Source organism: Nelumbo nucifera, chromosome 3 (genome assembly GCF_055504915.1).
Source record: "Nelumbo nucifera cultivar China Antique chromosome 3, China Antique-T2T, whole genome shotgun sequence".
NCBI lineage: Eukaryota > Viridiplantae > Streptophyta > Magnoliopsida > Proteales > Nelumbonaceae > Nelumbo > Nelumbo nucifera.
Genome location: NC_142651.1, coordinates 52,791,268 through 52,814,846, shown reverse-complemented (window position 1 = coordinate 52,814,846; position 23,579 = coordinate 52,791,268). Strand labels below are relative to the sequence as shown.

Here is a 23,579-nt window from a genome sequence, read left to right as displayed (position 1 = left end):
TCCAGAAATTTCTATTTTGTTTTCTATGAAGACTGCTAACGTGCGCCGATGGTTCAGGACTTGACTGCATGGCACCCGCGCTTAATACTTTATTTTTACCATTAGATTGGAATCCACTGGATACCAATTATACTGATGCTAATTTGACGGTCAGGAACAATACTGCACCTCTGCAATCACTACTTCCACTAAGCTCGCTTCCTTGCAGGATTTAGGATTCTGTCGAAGGCTCGAAGCTCGCTTCTCTTATGAGAGATGGAACCGTGAATCGAGAGAATGGAGAAGAGTTCAACATCAATGAGGAAAGAAAGGCCTACTGGAGGAAGAAGATGTCGAAGCTGAAAACGATGAAACTGATGAAACGCTATCATTCGGTGAAGTCAGTCTGTTTTTAATCTTTTAATTTTGTTTAATTTGTTTTTTTGGGGAATCTGAGCATTCTGTTCTTAAGTTGCGTAGAATGGAATTTTCGATTCAAGAGTGAACATTATAATTAGTGTGGGTGGATTTTTCATGCATTTCGTCAGTTTGGTACTTCAGTTTCTTGTGGATAACATATGTTGAATTCCAGAGCATAGCTTCAATTTGGCTCCGTGCTTGATACATGTAGAGAGACTAAGGCTTTTGAGTTTTTATATTTATAATATGAATTGGTAAGACCAATCATCTGAGGCAAGCACTAAGAAGGCATTATCGTATCAGCCTATTTCACATGCAGAAAGGCCTTCACACTCCCACTCAAGCTGAGCATATACGATTGAGTTCATCTCTGTGATTACATTGAATTGGGGTGGAGGATAATATCATTCTTTTCTCATAAAATCTGTCAGTCTCCATGTACCCCAGCTTATTGACAGAAACTGATTCCCTGATCCATGCCTCTATTTAGTTACATAGTTTTTTTAGATGAATATATTTAGTTACATAGTTGGGATATAGAACAATGGCACATGAAATCTATCAGAACCCTCATGGATCTTTCAGTCTTTAGTTGTTGTTGTTGTTGTTATTATTATTATTTATATCGTCCTTTTCATATCTCTATATTTTCTCTAAAAATTTCTCCGGCGCCACATAACATGGAACTATTTCATTTTACTATTGTACAGCATTTGAACCCAAATGGTAGTTGCTGGAAATGGAACTGTTTCAGGTTGTCAGGAAAAATGGAAATGGTTTCCCAACAATGAGTCTCTTAGAGCTAAATCCCACATATGAATCTATCAGGGTTTAGATATTGGGGGGTACAAACTTCCCATCAGTACAAGAAGTATATGCTCTAGTACAGTCAGAAGAGAGCTGACAGAATGCGATGAATAATCCTGAGGGAGAGCATGTTGCTTTAGCAGCTAAAGGGAGTGTTGCTACGGGTGGTGGAAATTCCTTCAAGAAGAGTGACTTCTAGAAGCAAGTTGATGACAAAGATAAATTATGGTGTACACACTATCAGAAGCCAGTACAACAAGGTTAGAGGTCTGTACTCGGGAGACATGTTGGGAGCTTCATGGGAAGCCAAAGTGGGCTCAAGAAATGAGTAAAAAGCCGGATCAAAAGAAGAAGCCAGTACAACAAGGTTAGAGGAAGTTTAATGCAGCAAATTTAGCCTTTCAAGAGCCTCAATCATCTATCACTACTATGAGTCCTTTCGGGACTGATCTGAGGGAAGATATCATTAATTCTTTCCGTGACTATTTGGAGTTGTATGGGAGGGCAATCTGCCAGATGGATTCTGCTTCTCCACCCTCGACTTCCTTTGCATCTACATCAAGTAACGGTAATTCTGCCATAGCTTTCCATGTGTCCTCTCATCCCTCAGACTCCCCTTGGATAATAGACTTTGGAGCATCAAACCATATGACGGGTAAGTCCAATTGTTTTCAATCTTATCATCAATTATCTGGTCGGGACAAGGTGAGACTTGCTGATGGTTCTTTCTCCACCATAGCTAATCAAGGAAGAGGAGTGATGAAGTTGTTATCCTGGAATGTAAGGGGATTGAGAGATGGGAAGAGGAGAGAGATGGTTAGGATTCTCTTAAGGAAACATAGTCCTGATGTAGTTTTGATATAGGAAACTAAGTTGCAGCATTTGATTTAAGGATGACGAACGAGATTTGGGGGTCAAACAGAGGAGAGTGGGCCGAACTGGATGCAATGGGTCTGTCAGGGGGTATGGTGGTATTTGTGGGATTCGAGTAGCTTGAGGAAAGTTGGGGAAGAAAAGGGGAGATTTTCTATCTCAATATGCTTTCAAACAGTGGAGGGGGGTGGCAGTGGGGGTTGTCATGTGCATATGGGCCAAATACAAAAGGGGAGAGAGGGGAGATGTGGGAGGAGTTGGAAGAGGCAAGGAGAGGGTGGGGGGGACTTTAATGCAATAAGAAGGCTAGGGGAGGGGAAGGGGGGAAGGGATCGAAGTGAGAACGTGACAATGAGAAGGTTTAGTAACACCATCCGAAGAAATGGCCTAATAGACCCCCCATTAAATAGTTGCAGATTTACTTGGAGGAATGGGCAGGACCCACCAATTCTTAGAAGACTTGACAGGTTTTTGTACTCTGGAGATTGGGAGGAACATGTAGGAAATATGATTCAAGAAGCATTGCCATTTCTAATGTCGGTCCATAAACCAGTTATGTTGAGACAACTTGTAGCAATCGGTGGTCCAAGACCTTTTAAATTAGAGAACATGTGGTTAGTGTTTGTTGGAAAGCAACAGCCGAAGAAGAAGAAGAAGAAGAAGAAGAAGAAGAAGAGGAGAAGATTTGAGAATGGCGGCTTACCCACTTCAACCGGCCCTACAATCTTATATAGATGTTTACAAAGTAATGTTACATGAATGGCCTAGAATGCCCCTGATTAGTGATGGGACACCTAGACAAATAAAAAATCAAACAAGTTTAGGCCCAATAACTAAGAACTTAAGACACAAATATGACTAACATAGACACTAAACCAGCCGAACCAACACTCCCCCTCAAGCTAAGCATGGATGTCAGTCATGTTTAGCTTGCCAAGTAAGTCTAAGAATTTCGTTGAAGCTAGTCCTTTTGTTAGCACATCTGCAATCTGCATCTCGGAGGGAGTATAAGGAATGCAGAGTTCCCTTGAGACTATCCTTTCTCTAACGAAGTGTCGGTCAATCTCAATATGCTTCGTCCTATCATGTTGCACTGGGTTATTTGCAATGTTGATGGCAGCCTTGTTGTCATAGTACAACTTGAGAGGACACTCGACCTCTATCCCGAGCTCACCAAGAAGGGTCCTAAGCCACAATAGTTCAGCAACACCATGAGCCATAGCTCGATATTCAGCCTCTGCACTTGATCTAGCAACCACATTCTGCTTTTTACTTCGCCATGTAACCAAATTCCTTCCAACGAACGTGCAATACCCAGAAGTAGACTTCCTGTCTCCAACAGAACCAGCCCAATCTGCATCAGTATATGTTTCAATTTCAATTTTATTGTGTTTTTTGAACAGAATTCCTTTTCCTGGGCAAGTCTTCAAGTACCTAAGAATCCTTTCCGCTGCTCTCATATGAGGAATCTTTGGAGAGTGCATGAACTGGCTGACAACATGTACAACATAAGCAATATCTGGTCGAGTGAGAGACAAATATATCAACTTCCCTACCAGTTTTTGGTATCTCTCTTTATCAAGGTACTCCTCTCCTATTGATTCCTGTAGACCATGGTTCTGTTCTATTGGAGTATCTGCTGGTCTACTCCCCATCATACCTGTCTCCTCTAGAAGATCAAGGACATACTTCCGTTGACATATATAGATGCCCTCTTGTGACCTAGCAACTTCAATTCCAAGGAAGTATCTCAAATGGCCCAAGTCTTTGATCTCAAACTCAGAAGCCAAGAACTCCTTCAATCTTTTTATCTCTTCTAGATCATTCCCTGTAATCACTATATCATCCACATAGACGATGAGTGCTGTAAGTCTGCTATCCTGTTTCCTTATGAACAAGGTATGATTTGCACCACTTTGAGTGTATCCCACTCTCTGCATTGCCCCACAAAGCTTCTCAAACTAAGCCCAAGGAGACTGTTTAAGACCATATAATGCTTTCCTCAGTTTACACACTTACCCATCAAAGCCATAACCTGGTGGAGGATCCATGAATACCTCTTCATGTAGATCGCCATTTAGGAAAGCGTTCTTCACATCCAACTGATGTAGCTCCCATGAGAAGTTTGCAGCTAATTACAATAGAACCCGAATTGTGTTGAGCTTTGCGACTGGAGCAAAGGTCTCTTTGTAGTCAATCCCTTCTTTTTGAGTAAACCCCTTTACCACAAGTCTGGCCTTGTATCTTTCAATGGACCCATCCTCCCTATGCTTCACAGTGAACACCCACTTGTATCCCACAGTGCTCTTCCCTTCTGGTAGATCCACTAATTCCCAAGTCCTTGCTTTCATTAAGGCTTTTATTTCTTCATTCATAGCCTCTCTCCATCTTGGGTCAGACATTGCCTCTGAGTACCTAGTAGGGACATGCACGGAAGAGAGAGCAGACAAAGGAATAATAACGAGGAGATGAACGTGAGTAAGAAACAAATTCAGCAATGGGGTATCAGATAGTACAAGAACGGGTAGACTTACGAAGAGCAATAGGGAGATCCAAATCAGAAGTATGAGTGATAAGATTACCTAGAGTTGCTGAGACAGATTGATCTGAGTCCGATTGGTTGCTGCCATGAGTTAGAGGGTCTTTTTTCCTTCTGTTGTAGGTGATTCTTATATCTTTATGTTGCCTACTAGTGTCCTCAGTTACATTTGCAGTATCAAGAGTGGTAACAGGTTCAATGGGAGCCTCACTAGATTCACCTGGGATGCTACAACTAGGAGGATCAGGAGGAGAAGATGGAAGGCCCGAGGCAGAAAGAGGCACAAAAAAGGAGGGGGAAGAAGAATCCTCTTCCATCCCACTAGTCTCTCTGAAGAGGATTCTGGGAAGAATGAAAATAGGATTGAGACTCAAAAAATACATCTTTTGTGATGTATTTCTTCTTGGTAACGGGATCATAACACTTGTAACCCTTCTGTGTAGGAAAGTCCCCTAGAAAGATTCCTTTTGTAGCCCTAGGATCCAACTTGGTCTTCTTTGGATCCTTTACATGTATAAAACATACACAACCAAAGACTCTAGGTGGAAGAGGAAAGTCTGGAAGATTAGGACAAAGGGCAAAGAAAGGAGTTTTCATACCCAACACCTTGGATGGCATCCGATTTATCAGATATGATGCGGTAAGGACTGCTTGAGACCAATAGTGCTTGGGAACCTTGTGCTGAAATAGTAAAGCTCGAGCGGTCTCCAATAAGTGTCTATTTTTGCGCTCAGCAACCCCATTCTGTTGAGGGGTACTAGCATAAGATGACTGGTGTAGCATGCCTGCATCCTCCATGAACAAGTTCGAGGATCTTTCAAAATATTCAGCAGCATTGTCTGAACAGAATTGCTTAATCTTCTTGTCAAATTGAGTTTCAATCATTTTACAAAATGCCATGGTTATCCGTGGCACTTCATCACATCCTTTTAACAAGTAGATCCATGTGCATCGAGAATAGTGATCAATAAAACTGATAAAGTAACAAAAGCCATCTACAGAAACAAGAGGTGAAGGGCCCCAAACATCAGAATGGACCAAATCAAAAGGAGCTTAAATTTCATTACTAGAAATTGGATAAAGAGTTATACATTGTTTTGACAACTGACACACTTCACAAACTAAACTTTGACTTGAAATACCCTTGAATAATTCAGGAAACAGCCCTTGCAATGATAAAAAAGGTAAATGACCTAGCCTTGCATGCCACAAGTGTAACCTAGCTATTGACTCCTCATTATTCTGACTACTGGCAGCAGATAATTGTAAGGCCAAACTGATGTTTGCATCAAAATAGTAAATACCTCCACACTCATGACCGCTCCCAATCGTTCTCTTCGTCAGTCTGTCCTGAAAGACACAATGAGTAGGAAAGAAAGTTATGCTACAATTTAAATTCTTGGTAAGTTTCGAAACAGATAAGAGATTGGAAGTAAGATTGGGAACATGTAGAACAGATTTAAGAGAGAGGTCCTTGCTTAGGTCAACCCCCCCCTCCCAAAGATGGTGGAGAGAGAACCATCAACAACTCTCATCTTATCTTGGCCAGACATCAAATGGTAAGAAGAAAATAAAGAGGACATGTGTGTCATGTGGTCAGTTGCACCGGAATCAATAATCCAAGAAGTAGAGTCTATAGAAGTAGTTGCACTATAAGTAGAGACAATACCTGATCTAGCAAGAGAGGTGGAAGCAAGGGAATTAGTCCTTAGACAGGTTAAGGCCCGGCTAAGGACCTCTACCTCATCGACAGTGAAACCCAAGGACCCGGATGTGGTGGAATTAGCAGTCTGTCCCATGGGAGGAGGTGTAACTGTAGATGTGTTCTTCGAGCTATCACCACTATGACTAGTAACAAGGTTCCCACTTGCTGTTTGATTCCTCTGGGGCTTCTTGTCTTTCCTTAACGCAGTTGGTTTCAGATGGGGATAAAGAACCCAACAAGTCTCTTTTACATGCCTTTCACCTCCACAATGAGTGCACTTAAGATGCCTCTTGTCTGAATGCTTGCTCCCTTTTTGGTTTGAAGAAATCAGGGCTGAATGTTCAACAGATTGTATTTGAGTGTCAACTTGCATCTCTTTCCTCCTAACCTCTTCATTCCTTACTAGATAGTAGACATGGTGTAAATCTGGCATTTCATCTCTTCCCAAAATTTTGAGACCTTATGCTCTCATACATTGGGTCTAAACCAGCCAAGAACTTAAAGGCTCTACCCTCTTCAATTTGTTTATCATGCCTCTCCTTGTCTTTTGCATTCTCCCAATCGAGAATATGATGATGATCAAGTTCTTCCCATAGTCCTTCTAGGGTTGCAAAATACGTTGCAACTATCATATCTCTTTGTCTCAATGCAGCAATGTCTTGGTTTAGCCTATAAATTCTGGCATTGTTCTTTCTCTGTCCATAAGTTTTAGACACTTTCTCCCAAATCTTAGTAGCAGTGGAAAAGTGTTGAACAGTCCTGGCCACTCTTGGAGTCATCGAAGCAAGCAGCCAGGACATAACAGTAGCATTTTCCTTACGCCATATTGCGTACTCCACACTACCCACTTCAGGTTCCTTCTTCTATCCATCTAAATAACCCGTAAGTTCCCGGGAAGTAATGAAGAGCATGGCTGAAACAGACCATTCTCTGAAGTTATATTCATCCAACAATACACTGGTGATCTGCAAGCTGTGCAGATTTGGGTTTTCCAGATTAGAAGACCTCCCACCAGTTCTATTATCCCTAGAAGACACTTCTCCCGATATTGAAGACATCTCCTTCCTCTTACAGTGATCACAATTGAAAACTCAGTACAAAGAACACGATTTCAGACTTACCGAAGCTGTTACAAGTCTGAGAATCCCTCGTAACAGGTCTGAAGCCATGAACAATCCACTTCTGTACTGTGCTGAACTCTTCTGGACTAGGCTGGGCTTTGACTTCTGCTGTCATAGACTGTGACCACCCTTACAATCTGTACTAGGACTGTCTCATTCAGTCCTTCCACCTAGATCTGTTCCACACAGATCTCTCTTAGCAGCCGAATGGCTACTACCTGCTGCAGGGTGTCTAGTAGGGCATCAGCTTCTGGAACAAACTTCCCTTGGGCCCTACAACCAAGGGAAACCCTAGATACAGACCTTGCTGTGTTCTACGGTCAGCCCTAGGGTTTCTTCACAGTGGCCAAGATAGGAGAGAGAAAAAACAAAAAAAGGAATAGAGAAGAGGAGAAAAGAGGCGGCTGTAACCAGAAGACGGATTAGTGCTCTGATACCATGTTTGTTGGAAAACAACAGCCGGAGAAGAAGAAGAAGAAGAAGAAGAAGAAGAAGAAGAAGAAGAAGAAGAAGAAGAAGAAGAAGAGAAGAAGATTTGAGAATGGTGGCTTACCCACTTCAGCCGGCCCTACAATCTTATATAGATGTTTACAAAGTAATGTTACATGAATGGATTAGAATGCCCCTGATTAGTGATGGGACACCTAGACAAATAAAAAATTAAACAAGTTTAGGCCCAATAACTAAGAACTTAAGACACAAATATGACTAACATAAACACTAAACCAGCCGAACCAACAGTTAGGACACCCAGATTTTTTAGGTTGGGCAAAGGAAAAATGGGAGAGGGTTTCAAGGTGGAAGGCTTGGTAGGCTTCAAATTAGCTAGAAAATTTCAGCTACTAAAAGAAGAGATCAAGAAGTGGAATGTTTCAGTGTTTGGCAGGTTAGAACTAAGGAAGAAGGAGATTGTGGATAAGTTGGGCAAGTTGGACAAATGGGAAGAAACAAAGCTTTTGTTGAGGGAGGAGAGGGTGGAAAGAAAGAGGCTGGAGTCAGATTTGAAAAGTCTGATCTATAGAGAGGAGAGTTGGAGACAAAAGTCCAGAATGACTTGGTTAAAAGCAGGGGACAGAAACACAGCCTTCTTTCATGCTTACGCCAATGCAAGAAGGAGAAATTTCGTTTCAAGAATTCAGGTGGGAGGGGAATTGACAGAAAATTGGATGGAAGTTCAGGAGAAGGTGATAGGTTTTTACAAAACATTGTACACATCAAGGATAAGGAGTGGGTTAACACTTGGAGATCTAGCACCAAAAAAGTTGTGTGAAAATTCAGCAATTTGGTTAGAAAGAGTTTGGTATCTCCTCAGAGAAGCTCTAAAAGGCATCATTGGAGACAAAGCACCGGGTCCAGATGGATTCAATTTTACTTTCATCAAGACTGGTTGGAAGTGGCTTGGGAAAGATTTTGAACAAATGTTCAAGGAGTTCCACAGAGAGAAGATGATGAATGCCACCTTCATTTCTCTAATTCCTAAGAAGGAAGGTGCAGTGGATTTGAAGGACTTTAGGCTTATTAACTCGATTTGTAGCCCATACAAGCTGTTGGCTAAGGTTCTATCCAAAAGGTTAAGATGTATGTTTCATGAGGTGGTTGGTGAAGCTCAAATGGCTTTTGTAAAGGGGAGGCAGATGTTGGATGGGGTCCTAGTGCCCAGTGTGTGCATTGATTCCCGTCTGAGGAGTGGTAGGCCAGGTCTGATTTGTAAGATTGATTTTGAGAAGGCCTATGATCATGTGGAGTGGGGTTTCTTAGAAGAAATACAAAGCTTGATGGGGTTTGGGGAGAAATGGAGGGCTTGGATGCTTGCATGCATATCTACTGTCTCCTTTTCAATACTTCTGAATGGAAATTCTTCAGAGCTTTTTTAGGCTTCTAGGGGCTTGAGGCAAGGAGATCGTGTGTCTCCTCTGTTGTTTGTTATGGTGATGGAGATATTGAACTTATTTCTAGAGAAAAGTGATCAATTGGGCTTAATTGAGGGTTTTAAGGTAGGAGGAGATGGACCTTGCATTACTCATCTGCAGTATGCAGATGATACTCTAATCTTCTTGGATGCCAAGGTGGAACAACTGCTGAATTTGAGGGCGGTGTTGGCAAACTTCGAGTTATTAACAGGTCTGAAGATTAACCTTTCCAAGAGCACAATAATAGCAGTTGGAGAGGTTGGGAGGGATTTGTTGAGGGAGTGTGTTGATGTCCTGGAATGCAGGATTGGTAAGCTTCCTTTCACATATTTGGGATTGCCGATCAGTGGTGCAATGAAATCAGTGAATTTGTGGAAATCACTTTTGGAGAGAATTGAGAGAAGGCTAGATGGGTGGAAAGCCAAATATTTATCCATGGGGGGGAGAGTGACTCTAATCGAAGTGTTTTATCTAGCCTTCCAACATATTACTTATCTCTGCTAAAGGTTCCACCTAAGGTAGCTGAAAGAATTGAGAAGCTCCAGAAGGACTTTCTTTGGGAGGGTGTGGGTGGGAGAGGAGGGGGCAAGAAATTTCATTTAGTGCGCTGGGATAAGGTGTGTTTACCAAAGGAGAAGGGTGGGCTTGGGATAAGGAGAGAGAATTTTTAAGAGGGCTCTACTGGGGAAATGGTTGTGGAGATTTTTTTTTTTAGGGAGATAGGAGAATTCACTGTGGAAGAGGACTGTGGCTGGGAAATATGGAGTGGTGAGGTTTGGCTAGGAATCGAGGAGGATGAGAGCTTCTTACAGGGTGTTTGGAAGGGGATCATGGCCTTTAATAAATTCAGAGACCTTACTAGTTTTGTGGTAGGGGATGGGTCTAAAATCAGATTTTGGGAGGATGAATGGTGTGGAGTGGGTAAGCTATGCGAGTTATGCTCGAGTCTGTACAGATTATTAGAGTCTGAAATCACTATTAGTGGATGCTATGAAAGAAGGGAAGATCAGCTGACTTGGAGCCCGCAATTCAGGAGGCCTCTGCTGGACAGGGAAGTTGAGGAATGCATCTTGCTCTTAGAAAAACTTGAGGGGGCAAAACCTGCATCTCAGTAGAGAGATAATCTCTGGTGGAAGGAGGGAAAGAATAGAAAATTCACAGTTAAGTCATGTTATATGGCTCTCAGTAGATCCATCTCAGCTTCAAGTCATATGAAAGGCATTTGGGGAAATCCAGTCCCTCCAAGAGTTGAATTGGCCTGGCTGTAGCCATGGATAGTGTATTGACAGTTGATCATTTGAAATCTAGAGGTTTTAGCATGGATAACAGATGCTGTCTGTGTGAGGGGCAGGAAGAGGATGCTACTCACTTATTCATATCTTGTAAATTCTCAAGCTTCTTATGGAAAGTATTCACATATATGTTTGGGGCCTCAGGCTTTCACCCAATTTCAATTGCAGAGATTTTCTCTACTTGGCCCAGGCTGAGTGGGAGTAAGAAGGTAAAATTTCTATGGAGTTGTATACCATTTGCAATCTGTTGGAACATTTGGAAGGAGAGGAACAGAAGGATCTTCAAACATAAAGCTTGCAGCGTGGACAAGATGGTTGCAGTTGTGGGCAGATCAGTGATAGACTGGTTGCTGATTCTTCCAGAGTTCAGCCAAGTAGAAAGAGAAGACTTTGGTTTTAGGAGAAATCCTGGATTTTCAGATATGTATTGTGGTGAATGTTCTCTAATCCGAATTTTGGTCTTTGTATTCGGGTGATGACTTGGCACCTCCTGCTGTAACTTCTTTTTCCCTTTAATAAAATTTTTATTTTTACTTGTCAAAAAAAGTAGAGCAATTAAGAGACTTAGTCAATTTACTAACAGACATAAGGTTAAAGGCGTATTTGGGAACATACAAAACTGAGGACATGGATAATGAATCTATGTCAACATTACCAATACCACAGATGGAAGATGTGGAAGACTGAGAAAGGGAGGAAAACACACCTGGAGTCCCAATCATATGATCGGAAGCTCTAGAATCGATAATCCAATGGGAGGGTTTGGATGCCAGAGTGTGCAAGAGTAGTCGTATTCTGTGGAGAGGAAGCTTGATGAACCGCTCATACTCATCATGTGGGACACCCATCATCTCTTTCCTAGAGGCATCTGTATATGTAGAAGGTGTTTGGTCAACTTGTTGAATTTCCTCTCTCGTACCACCACCATTAGCTACCACATGATTTTCCCAAGTTAAAGGCGGGCCATGTAGATCATAACAAAAGTTGATAGTGTGTCCCTCCATTCCACAGTGTGTACACTTCCTCGGACCATTACCACGTCCCCTACCACGAGCTCCCCCTGAATCTTGGCCTCCAATGTGCTCATCACCACAATTATACATGGGACCATCACCACCATCACCACCACCACCACCTGGCTAACCTCCCTGAGCTCCTGCTCTACCTCCACGATCTCTCCCTCTTGTCATTGCAAAAGTAGAGCTATCAGAGATGGTAGAGTTCTCTGTAGGTCCAAGTGTCTAACAGAAATCCTCTAAAGACGAGCAAACACCTCTTCAAGAGAGGGAAGGGCAGACCCACCTAGTATCTGTGATCTCAGCGATTCATATTCAGACTTTAACCCTACTAAAAACCTGGTTACATCAAGCTGCTCTCTCTATTGTTGCTGAATCTTGACATCAGAAGTAAGGGGATGATGCGCATTCAACTCATTGCGAAGATTCCTCATGTTAGCATAATATTCCTTAAGACTTGATTATCCTGTTGCAAATTAAAATACACCTAGTAAAGCTGGTATACTCTAGTATTATTGTCTTGTCCAAAGTAGAGCTTCTTTGCATGGTCCCAAATCTCCTGTGCATCTTCTTGTTCCCACTCACTGTATCCTTGAGAATCAACAAAGGGTTTTTCTTCTTTCACATGCTTCACCTCTTCTTAGCTCTAAGAAAAACTTCTACAGATTTATCTCAAGGCACATAATTCTCACCATTCAGTTTAATAAATGTTATCTGCACATTTAGGTAATGTGTGGGAATCGTAACACTAGATTTGTGTCCACTGCTGTCTCCCTTAGCTGCCATGAAATTTTTTTTCTTCCCTTCCTTTTTTTTTTCACTCACTTGTCACACCACCTCACTTACTATCACCACACTGCACACTAATGACTGGTTATTGCTGAAAACATCTACTGTCACAGTTTTCAGCACTAATAGTCACTGTTATTCTTCATTTTCAACATCATAAAACCAACTGAATACACCCCACACGCATAGTACTAGGTCTGCAACCAATCAACACTCACTTCACACCATAACACCCATGCAACCTACCTATTTGAGCAACACAAATCAGACCTGCATTCGTCTGTCCACTACACCACCTGAAACAGCCCTCTTCGATCCATCGATTAGAGAGCTCCCTACCAACCACCACAAACGGCCACTGCACCACAAACCGGAGGCATGAGAACCTCCAATAGAAGAAAACGATCACTTCTTTTCAGCCCTTTTGCTAACGTCCAAGAGATCGATGGGAAATCTACAAATAACCTAGGGTAAATGGTGCTGAAAAATTCTGGCAGATCTAAACTTGTTACAGTTGCTTTGATACCATGATAAAGTTCAGATCTATACCATTTTTAGTTATAGAATAACAGAAGAGAAAGAAGAGAGAAAGAAGGAGAAGAGAAGAGAAGAAAAGGCTGGTTCGAACTAGAGAAAACTCACTCTCTCTAGTCGGCCGGATTTTATTTATAAGTTTCTAACTAAAAGCACAAAGACAGTTGTGCCCCTATTTAAGTTTGGGATATAACACTTAAATCAGACTAAAACAGAAATTACCCCACACTCTTAACATAAAGCAAAATGACCAATCACCCTTCTACAGCCGACTTGAACAGATCTTGTTTGAATTGATCTTTTGTTCGGATTTAACCTATTCTCTTTTCATACCTGCTGAGTCCCTCAGTCCTATTCTTTTGGGACTTGCCAAGCATACCACGTATGAGTTTTAGGTTAAACTTGTAGCCATTACCCTGATATTTATCATCTACATTATGACCATATTGACAAATGGATAGCAATTGTGGAGACACCTGGCAGCATATGTTTTGTGTTAGTATGTTTAGGCTTTACATAATTATCTTAAAATGCCAAAAAAAAAAAAAAACACAACACAATTCGTTTTGGTACATACCCACTGTTTTCATTGCATAGGTCTGGGATGCGTTTGATGATGCCTCCTGTTCATGTTTAGCCTGAACTTCTCTTTGGCTGGTTGAGGTTTGACTGATGCGCGTCTTAGTTCTCCTTTTATAGCCCAATGCTAAGGTGACCTGATTAGAATCAAACTCAAACTGGATGAGGTTGTTACCCATAAAAAAACTCTCACCAAGAAGCCCCCACAGTTAGAGTTATTCCCACATCAATCTCTTCCATCTTAGACTCCAAAAAGGAGTCTAACTTAATCTCTCAATCCATATCCATATACCATCCCACTTTTCATGGTTTCCAAAAGGTAAAAAAGAGTGTATTGGTTGTCAATCATTCTAACATTTTGCACAAGGTTTTGACTTCATGGAATATAATTAAAGGTCATGTAACTTTTCTATTGAAAATGAAATAAAAAAGAAAAACGTGTCCTGAGAATAAGAGCTCTAATGCCTCAGAGGGTATGTCCAGCTTAGCTGAGGTATGGAGCTTTTCAACGCACAACCTGAGTAGTAGCACAGGGAGGCTTACAATATTGCAGATGTCTGATTTGGTGTCCACTGCACTCTCTCCTTGGATACTGGCCATTGGGTTGTTGTATGTCCTATCTCTTAAAACATTGTCACTATCAAAAAGGAAACTGAAAATAAGAAAAAAGAATTCTGTTTTAATGCATACTCCTATCATTTGTTAATGGCTTAAGCATAATGCATAGAAACTTCATGGCTCCAAAGTCCAAACTTCAAACCCAAAGGTTACATACTAGTGGATTAAGAATCATCCTTACAAGGAGAAATGATTATCTTATTCCCACATGATTTTTTCCTATAATCATGCTAATTATATTTATTAACTTCTGATCCAATTGATATATAGACTAGATTGTTGCTTACTAGTAACCATTCAACGTTATATTAGCTTCATTTTTCAAACCCCAGTAATGAACATTTTTTTACATGATATTCTTTCAGGATAGACAGGAGTTGTTGCCTTTCCTAAACCTCAGGAGATATAAAGAGATGCAATTTTGTCATCTGGTTTGCTGAAAACGCTCCATTCCCCAACTTGCTTGGTTGTTCAGATCAAGGATTAGATTTCTAGATGCTACACCATCTCCGTGTGGATTACTTATTCTTGCAAATGATCAATTCAATTGCATGGCTAATTCCTGAGTAATATTTCAGCCAAAAAGAAAAGAGAGGCTTTTCCTTGTTGATATGTGAAACTGCTTGAGACCTGGGTTTAGTGAAATGGGATGACACAAAATTGGGGGCACTACATGAGGCTATTAATCCTTGAGTAGTCTATTATAGTAGGCGATTATGTATTTTCCTTATTTCTTTTTAATTCTTTCACAAGTGTTATGTGTTGTCGTTCCCTCTATAAAAGAAATAAATTACCATAACACCACTAAGAGTGGCATGTTAGAATGATATCGAAAAGCAGAATGTATTGAGGTTGTTCTTTGGATAGCCTCTTTCTAGTGTATAAAATGCATACCCAAGCATATTTTATCAATGCATTAGCATCAACTACCTAAACCATTAACAACCTATCCACATTTTATTTGACTGAGGACATGGCCAAGTGGGATGACTAGCCATAGAGCATTGTTAAGATTAGCCTGCAGCCTTGTATGCTGTAGCGAAGAGGGCTCAAGGCCTACTATATTTATGTTCTTCTGAGGTGAAGAACTGAAGAACCAAAATTGCTGAATGAAAAATCGAGTTTCCCTGGGTGAGTGATTTTTATATACAGGCTTCCAAGGTTTTTTAGTGTGTTGCAGAATGTGTTGTTGAGGTCCAATTCAATTAGATCTGTATTCTTGGTTTGAGATCTCAAGCTTTTGGATTTTGGAGCACTCAAAGTTGGATCTAATTCTTCAGGTTAGGTTGGGGATGACCATGACAGATATCAAGCCTGTCCAAAACCAGGAATGAATGTGGTCTTGCAGCCAAATGACTTGACATCCATCACAAGTCAAATATTAGTTGGAGGGACTTTTCTTCCTCCAACTAATTGATGTCTTCAACACCATATCTCACTTGGATGAGCTATGGGACAATTGGGTTTTCAGCATTCTTTGTTTCTGGAAACATATGATCTTGGATGACTAGGTTATATAGCCTTATCATAACAGCTTCATAATAAGGAATATGGGTCCTTAGCTAGAATGCTGAAAACCCACCACAGGACTGACTTTGTCGCATTCTAATCACCACAGGACTACAGGAGCAGTGAATGATTGGACTGGGTCTTTAGCTAGCCTGCCATGGACAAAGCCTGGCCTTCACTCGGTTTAAGCCTTCTGGTGAGGGAACAGAAATGGGCTGACCGGACCCACCAACAGCTGTGAAGAACTTTATCAGTATTTGAATTTGCAACCAAGCATTTAGACAACCATAATTCATATACGTTAAAATCCAATTTGTTCTAAACGACAGCTCCATTCCTCCTTCGGTCCTTCCCCACTCCCACAAGGGGGTGAATGTGTGCGCGGTTTGGTTTATCTCTGCCTTCCATTGCTGTGCAACTGGATTAGTGTGTATGCGGTTCGGTCATGGTCTAACTTTTTGTTCCCAGTCACCCAAATTATGTCATGTTGATTGGATGTAAACTGGACGGAATCTCTCTGTAGAGAGGGTAGGAAATTTCCGAGTCACATACTCTCCTCTTCTACCTGATTGCTTTAAAAGTTGAATGCTAATTGATTAGCTGGACATGGACATAGAAAATTTCCTTTCCTTCCGTTCCCATCTCCGAAGAATGTGAAGATGAGAAGGTTGGGGATTGTCCTTCTGCCCAGAATCCACTACCCAAGTGATAGATCACTATCATCCTTGTTGTTCCGAGGTCTCAGCAGCTGTAACTGAAAGTTGATCAAACAGGTTTACAGCTTGACAAGGGTTTTGGCACGCCAAAATTTATACGCCAAACAAAGACAGAGTGTTTTATGGGTCAGTATTCTTTCTTTTATCACCTTTGTTTATTGGTTATTGCCATCTCAGTTTTTCAATAATAACAATAATAATTCAATAGAAACATCTTTTTCCATGGAGAAAAAGAGCTTCAATAGAAACATCACGCTCCACAAGTATACAAGCAGAATCTATTTGGTACTCAGTGCCCTCTGCAAAATCTTTTAATTATCAGAACCCAGAAGGATGTGATTGCAGTGGTTGAAAATACTTCTTTTTAGGAAAAAAAATACGAATTGAAACGTTCTGAATCCTACTCTCCAGGTCAAATATAACTTATCAAAACAGCAACTTGAGAGGTTTCTCTTTTCCTTTTCTCCGCCACCCAGTTAGGTCGGACCTCACAAGGAAGAGGATACTAGAATAGTATTTGCCAAATTTTTATTTATATTATTTTTAAAATTTATTGATTGTAACCCCTTTCCCTTAAGGTAGTGTTTTAGTGCTGGAATACTTGTTGTTGAAAGTGGAATGTGGAAAAGATTCTAAACCTAAAAACAGCTTAAATCCAAAGCTATTAATAATAATTTAATAGTATTTCATAAACTAATAACCTAAAATTAGAAACTTTTCAGCACCTATTTTATCAAATACCACCACGGCTTGAATCTGCTATCCATGAGACACTACCTATACCCCACCCACAAGGCGCTAGAGCCTTATACATCAGAAACATCTCTCCATGAATGACAACATACAAGTACAGAAAATGTTCCACTGTTCCCATTGTGTGTAGGGTCTTGTGGGTATGGTGTGGGCAGTCTTCTTAGTAATAGATCCAGACTCTCACCCTCACCCATCTTCAGGGAAATACTAGACCACGGGATGATTCCTTCTAAAGGACATGGTGGTCAAAGAAAGTAATTTTGTTGTTTGGCAAAAGTGCCCTTCAAAATTGCAGTTCTCTTGGGTTATCAAAGCATCTTCATATATAACATTGGAAGGAAACTTCCAATGCATGGTGGTCAAAGAAGGTAAGTAATTTTGTTGTTTGGCCCAATTCACGTTCTATTTCCTTACTTCTTTTTCCCTTGCTTGATAGACAATGACAATCCAAATCACATTTTATATGGATATTCATTTCTGCATACTTTTGTTTGAAGCATTTCAATGAACAGCTTTCAAACAACTTGAAGAAATGCCAAATCCTTTTTAAATCTCTATGTTGTCTTCCAAGATATAATAGGACAAGAAATTGAGAATGGAATCACGCTTTTCTTGTTTCTTTCTGGCATCTAAAGATACCTTTATTGGATGCATGGGGTGCTTGGTCACAGATACATGTTTATATATAAATATAGAACCTTGTTCAGACAAATTAATTCCAAGTTTCTAAGAACTATTTTTGATCCATTTCCACTGGTTTGAAGGGTCAATTTGGATCTTCCTCAAGTGTAAAATTGTCTTGAATAAGATGTGGAAGAAGATGATTTCATTTTTTTTTTGTGTGAAAACAAGCTTACTGCAATAAGTAGACACCTCAATAGAATATATAGGTCAAACAGGTAGAAATAGTTGTGTAAACCATTTGTACTTACAACTCAGATCATTTGAATACTAATCAGAGACAAGAATACGTTTTGTGTATAAAACTTTTAATTCTGGTTTCAACAGAAATAGTAGTAGAAGTAGAAAGTATTAGTCTTATTCTTATCCTCACAGATAGACGTGTTCATGGATCGGGTAGCCTGACGGTCCGGCCCGGTCCTCAGACAGGCTTGGACATGTTTTTAAGCCCACAGGCTTGATCTTGGGCCCAAAACACCAAGCCCGATTGATTTATGGGTTGGGCTCGGGATTTGTCAAAAAAGCCCAGCCAAATCTGGCCCAAGCCCAGTTTTCATAAAACTGAAAACCCCACCCGATGTTCCCTTTCCCTCTCTTTATCGTATATATTTTATCAGTTCTCACTTCTCAGAGAGCTCAAGCTAGAAATGGCCAATGAACCAGCGATCTCCAATGAGTCAGTTGCGAACATAGGCTAGCAACGGTAGGCGGAAGCCATTTTTTTTTGCATTACCTTCTCTGGTGAACTCAGGTAGCAGTGAGCCAGTGACTAGGTCCTCTCATCTTTCCGCTCTCTTCGCTTTCATCAATCTCCAGCGAATCATCGACGAACGTAGGCTAGCAGCAGCAGCCGATGAACTCAGGTAGCAACAATTAGGTCCTCTCTCTCTCTCTCTCTCTCTGTACCAGTGAACTCAGGAAATCGACGAATTAGGGCTTTGGGCTTTTTATAAGGGCCAGGCTCGGGCACAAGTTATAGGCCTGATGGTTGGGCCAGGTCGGGCTCGGGCCTGAAAAAAATTTATTAATGAAGAGTGAAAGCCTGGCCCATGAACAGATATGCTCCCAGACTATGGGGTTTAGGGATCTATTAGCTGAACCAATCCTAGTAAAATTTGACACTTAAGTTGCACTTAATTGGCCATGACCCAGTAGTTGAGATGGTTACTTTGGTCCCTCCCCGAATACAGAGGTGCAGGATCAAATCCACGTAACTGCAAGATCTTTGTGATAAGATTAGTGGGGAGAGAGAGAGAGAGGACATATTGAGAAAACAAATTTGAATAATTGAGAAATATGAATAAGCAGCTTATGGATCAAGAGTAGATCTGTTCTTGGGCCGGGTTTTGCTTCTTTATAAACAGAAAATTATTAGGCCCGAGCCCGAGCCCGAGCCCAAGCCCGGCCCTTTATAAAGCCCGACTTTAAAAGCCATTTTATAATATATTAATTATGTATTATTAATAAGATATTATATATTATATAATATTTTATACATTTAATATATGATACTTTTTTTTGCTATTAATTTTGTTATTATATAATATATATTATGTATTATTAACATATCTATATATTGTTATACATTTAAAATTATCGGGCCGGGATTATTTGGGAAAGCCTGAGCCCGAGCCCACGGGCTTAAAATTTTGCCCAAACCTGATTTAATACGGGTCGGGCTGGACCAGCCCATCAGGCTACTCGGCCCATGAACATGTCTAATCAAGAGGACCAGACTGGGAAAATGACTTAACGAAAAAATATCAGAAGGAACATCATTTTCCGACAATATGTACCAACTTTCTAGAAAATGTTTATCTTCTACTGATATTTCACATACAACCAAACACTGTAAAATAGCATTTTTTCAAAAAAAAAAGGAAACCACTCTCACAAGAATATGAAATCTACGGTCTAGAACCTAGGTATCACGGGTCTTCTTTCTTTTGTTTTTTTTTTTTTTTGTTTTTTAATTCAAACAAAACACGTGATATTACTGAGAGGCTACCTTAATTTTCAATCAAGAGTTCCACCCTCACGGAGTGTACTATGAGAGAGAAGAGACAACTATAGATGGAACACAAGCCCCAATTTTATTGCTTCAAACTCTCTTAGTGCCATCACATGTCTGTTTGATAACAGAAAGATTCCCGTGAAACTAAGCCTGTATTCAAACCATTCATGGAGGTGCTGGCCGCTAGGGGAAACATATGATTGTATGGTGCTAATCAGTGTCTGATTTTTGAGGCCTCAGGCTCTGTTTGTTTGCATCATGACTTTAATTTGCACTGGCGTAAAAGCATAGGAGTGCAAATAAAATAGGCTGAGTATCAATTCTGCTTTACATTTACTTCATATTTGACATTACCTTGTTTTCTTGTTAGAAATAAAACAAGAAGTAAAATGAAGTATAGTCCCCACCATATATAAGTGGCATCTTGTTTTCTCAAGAAAGAACACTTCAAAAATGGTTATTTTCACTCTCAAACAAAAGCTTCTTCCTTGTTACTTCTCAAAAAAGTTAGTGATAGTTAATTTCATGAAAAGAAAAAAAACAAAAGATCATTTCAAATGATGTAGGATGTATGAAGTGGGGTATTATTTAGAAATAAAACTTGATTAATCTATTAAATTAAATAGAAAATCTATACATAAAAAATCAAATAAAATAATAACATAATTTTCTTTGATAAGTGAAATAATAAACTAAATTTACAACATATAAATTATGTTTGAAATAAAATTTATTAAAATATATAAATAAAAAAGAATATAGACTAGAGAGCTCCCTCAAACAAGTGGTATCTTATTTTCTTAAGAAAAAGCATCTCAATAGTGGTTATTTAATTTCCACTCTCAGACAAAAACTTTCTTTCTCAAACACGTGTTTATCCACTTAAATGGTAGTTACCTCTATTCTCAAAACATGTAGTACTAATTACCTCCACTATAAAAAAAGAAAAAAAACAAAAAAATCATTTCAAATGATGGTAGTATCCATAAAGTAGGTTATTATTTAGAAATAAACATCAACTTAATCTCTTAAATTTAATTCAAATCTATACATAAAAAGTCAAATAAAATTACAACTTAACTTTACAACATCAAAATGGGTATCAAACAAAAATTATTAAAATACGTAAATAAAAAATTAGAATATTGGACCTGTATTTAATACATGGGTCATTCTCTAGTATATATTAAAGGAAAGCTTTCATACTAAAGTGCTTCTTTTTGAGACAAGTGGCATCTTATTTTCTCAAGAAAGAACATCTCAAAAATGGTTATTCCTTCTTTAGACATGTGTCCATCCATTCAAATGGTAGTTACCTACTTCCACTAAAATAAAAACAAAAAAAAAAAACAAAAACTCATTTCAAATGATGTAGGATCCATAAAGTTAGGTACTATTTAGAAATAAAACTTGATTTAATCTCTTAAATTAAATAACAAATCCATACATAAAAGATCAAATAAAGTAATAACATAAATTTACAATATAAAAAATGGGTGTCAAACAAAATTTATTAAAACACATAAACAAAAAAATATATCAAAATACTTGCCCGTACTTGGTACATGGGTTATTTTCTAGCTTTATATGAAAAAGAATGGAGGTAAGGGAAATGCTATTCATTTGAGATAAAGGTAGGAAGAAAGATGATATGGTTCCCATTTTATATGCATACGAGACAATTGAGATAGGAGGAACCATGTGCAAATTATGCCACCGTTTCTAGGATGCAAAATTTGCACTTTCAATAAGTGCAAATAAAATAAAAGGTACACATTTTATATCAGGTAAGAGTGCAAACCATAATTATTAACAAACAGTGCAAAACTGAACTAAATACAAAATTTGCATCTATTTCAAATTTGCACCGCAGACAAACAGGGCCTCGGGTTCAATAATTGATCCAAGTTTTCTTGGGGATGCCAACCCTACAGCCATCTTGTAGTTGTGAGTTTGGTTGCCATTCCAACATGAGACAGGTGGTACTAGAACCCCTTGTTACCTGTTGAACAGGTTGGACCTTGGAACTCAAACCATCCTTTACCTTTTCAGTTCAACCCACCCAACAGGTAACCAAGGTTTTTCTGCCACGTATGCTATGTTGGTGGTTATAGGGTCAGCGTTCCCGTTCCCCAATCTGGTCTAGAAAAGGGCCTAGGCCCTACAAAGCAGGAAAGCAGGAAAGCAGGAGAAATCCCTTTGATTCAGATTAAACTATTAACATCCATGGAAGACCTGCGGGTCTGAATCACTACCCACATCTCTTTCGCGTGCAGTTGAGGCCTAATCCTCAGATAGAAACCTTCCATCTTAAGGTATTTCTATACCGTAAATTCATGAATTTCGGCTGGGTTCCTAGATGATTCATTTTAACTTTCTTTAGTTGAAGTTGATGTCAAGGACAAAGAGAGACTATATAACGTGGAAAGGTGGTGCAGATGAAGAAAAAAAATCATACAAATCGGACTACAAATTTAGCCATCCATGGCTCCAATCTTATATGTGTGTATTATTTATTTATTTATAAATTAAATATAATTTATATTGCATTTTTGTAAGTTTTTTATATTAATTATTTTTTTATAAAAAGCATATATATATATATGATGAAAATAATTAAAAAGATATTTATGTTTTTTTTTGTTTTTTTCAAATTATTATATTTTATTTTTCTTTTAATAATTTATTAATTTTTTAACAAATTTAAATCGAATTGGATCAGATCCAAAAATCTGACTTTTTTATCAGATTCGAATTCAAATTTATACTTATGATATACCCTAATTCGAATCCGATCATCACGTTAGCATCCCTACCTTCCCACCCGTTTCTTTTTGTCCTTTGTTGGGCTGGGTTTGGCACAGTTTTGTCCATGGTGACCTAACTCGGGTTTGTGTAAGATTCTTGAAAGTTGAAAGGAATTGGGTTTAACCCGACCCATTTCTATTCCAATATAATATTGACATAATATTTCGTTGTTCCGTGAGACAATGAGGGCCCCCATTTCTGTTCTCAATTCTGAAACCTTCCTCACCTTCCATTTTGTATTTATTTCCTGTATTGAGATAACGTCTCTCTCTCTGTCTATACAGTTTTCTTTTCTCCATTATTGAATGGGAAGACACCCAACTGAGAATGACATGTATGCATAAAGTGACAAAACCCCAACATGATGGGGGAAGCCAAACAAAAAGAATGAAAGCAACAAGTGTATAGTGAAGAATAAGTTGGGTGAGGAAGAGCTTTCCTATACAGGTACTGAGTATACTGCTTCAGATAAAAAAAGAAAAAAAATCCAGATTAAGAAAACCATGGAACCCCAGAATATATACCAAGAGATCGAAGGAATGGAGAAACTGAACCCACGTACACAAATGGGATGTCTCTTGTCACTACCCATGAAACATGGGGTCTCATCTCATCTATCCCCCTCAGAAGATAAACATCCATGGAGCTGGCACCAATCCACACGTCGGCCGGGGGGATCGGATCTCCGGTGAGAACTGATCCAGGCGTCCAGATCCTACTTCTGTCTGCGTCGCTTGTGGCAATCAAGTTGGCGTGAAGCAACCATGACAGGCCTCAACGTTTCTGGCTTCTGCTGCTGCTGATGAGCTTAGAAATTATTATTATTATTATTATTGTTATTTGGACTTCCATTAATGGTTTCTCTGTTGTTAGTTATAATAATATTTCTTTTAATTCAATTACTAACTTGGTACTA

General features: G+C 39.4%; 1 long non-coding RNA gene across 1 annotated transcript; it reads left to right on the top strand.

Moving 5' to 3' along the window:
• The first annotated feature begins 150 nt into the window (after positions 1 to 150).
• Positions 151 to 23,579, top strand: LOC104600890 (uncharacterized). Its single transcript, XR_735784.3, has 3 exons — positions 151 to 379; positions 14,548 to 16,533; positions 22,948 to 23,579. It is a non-coding gene; the product is annotated as an uncharacterized LOC104600890 (long non-coding RNA).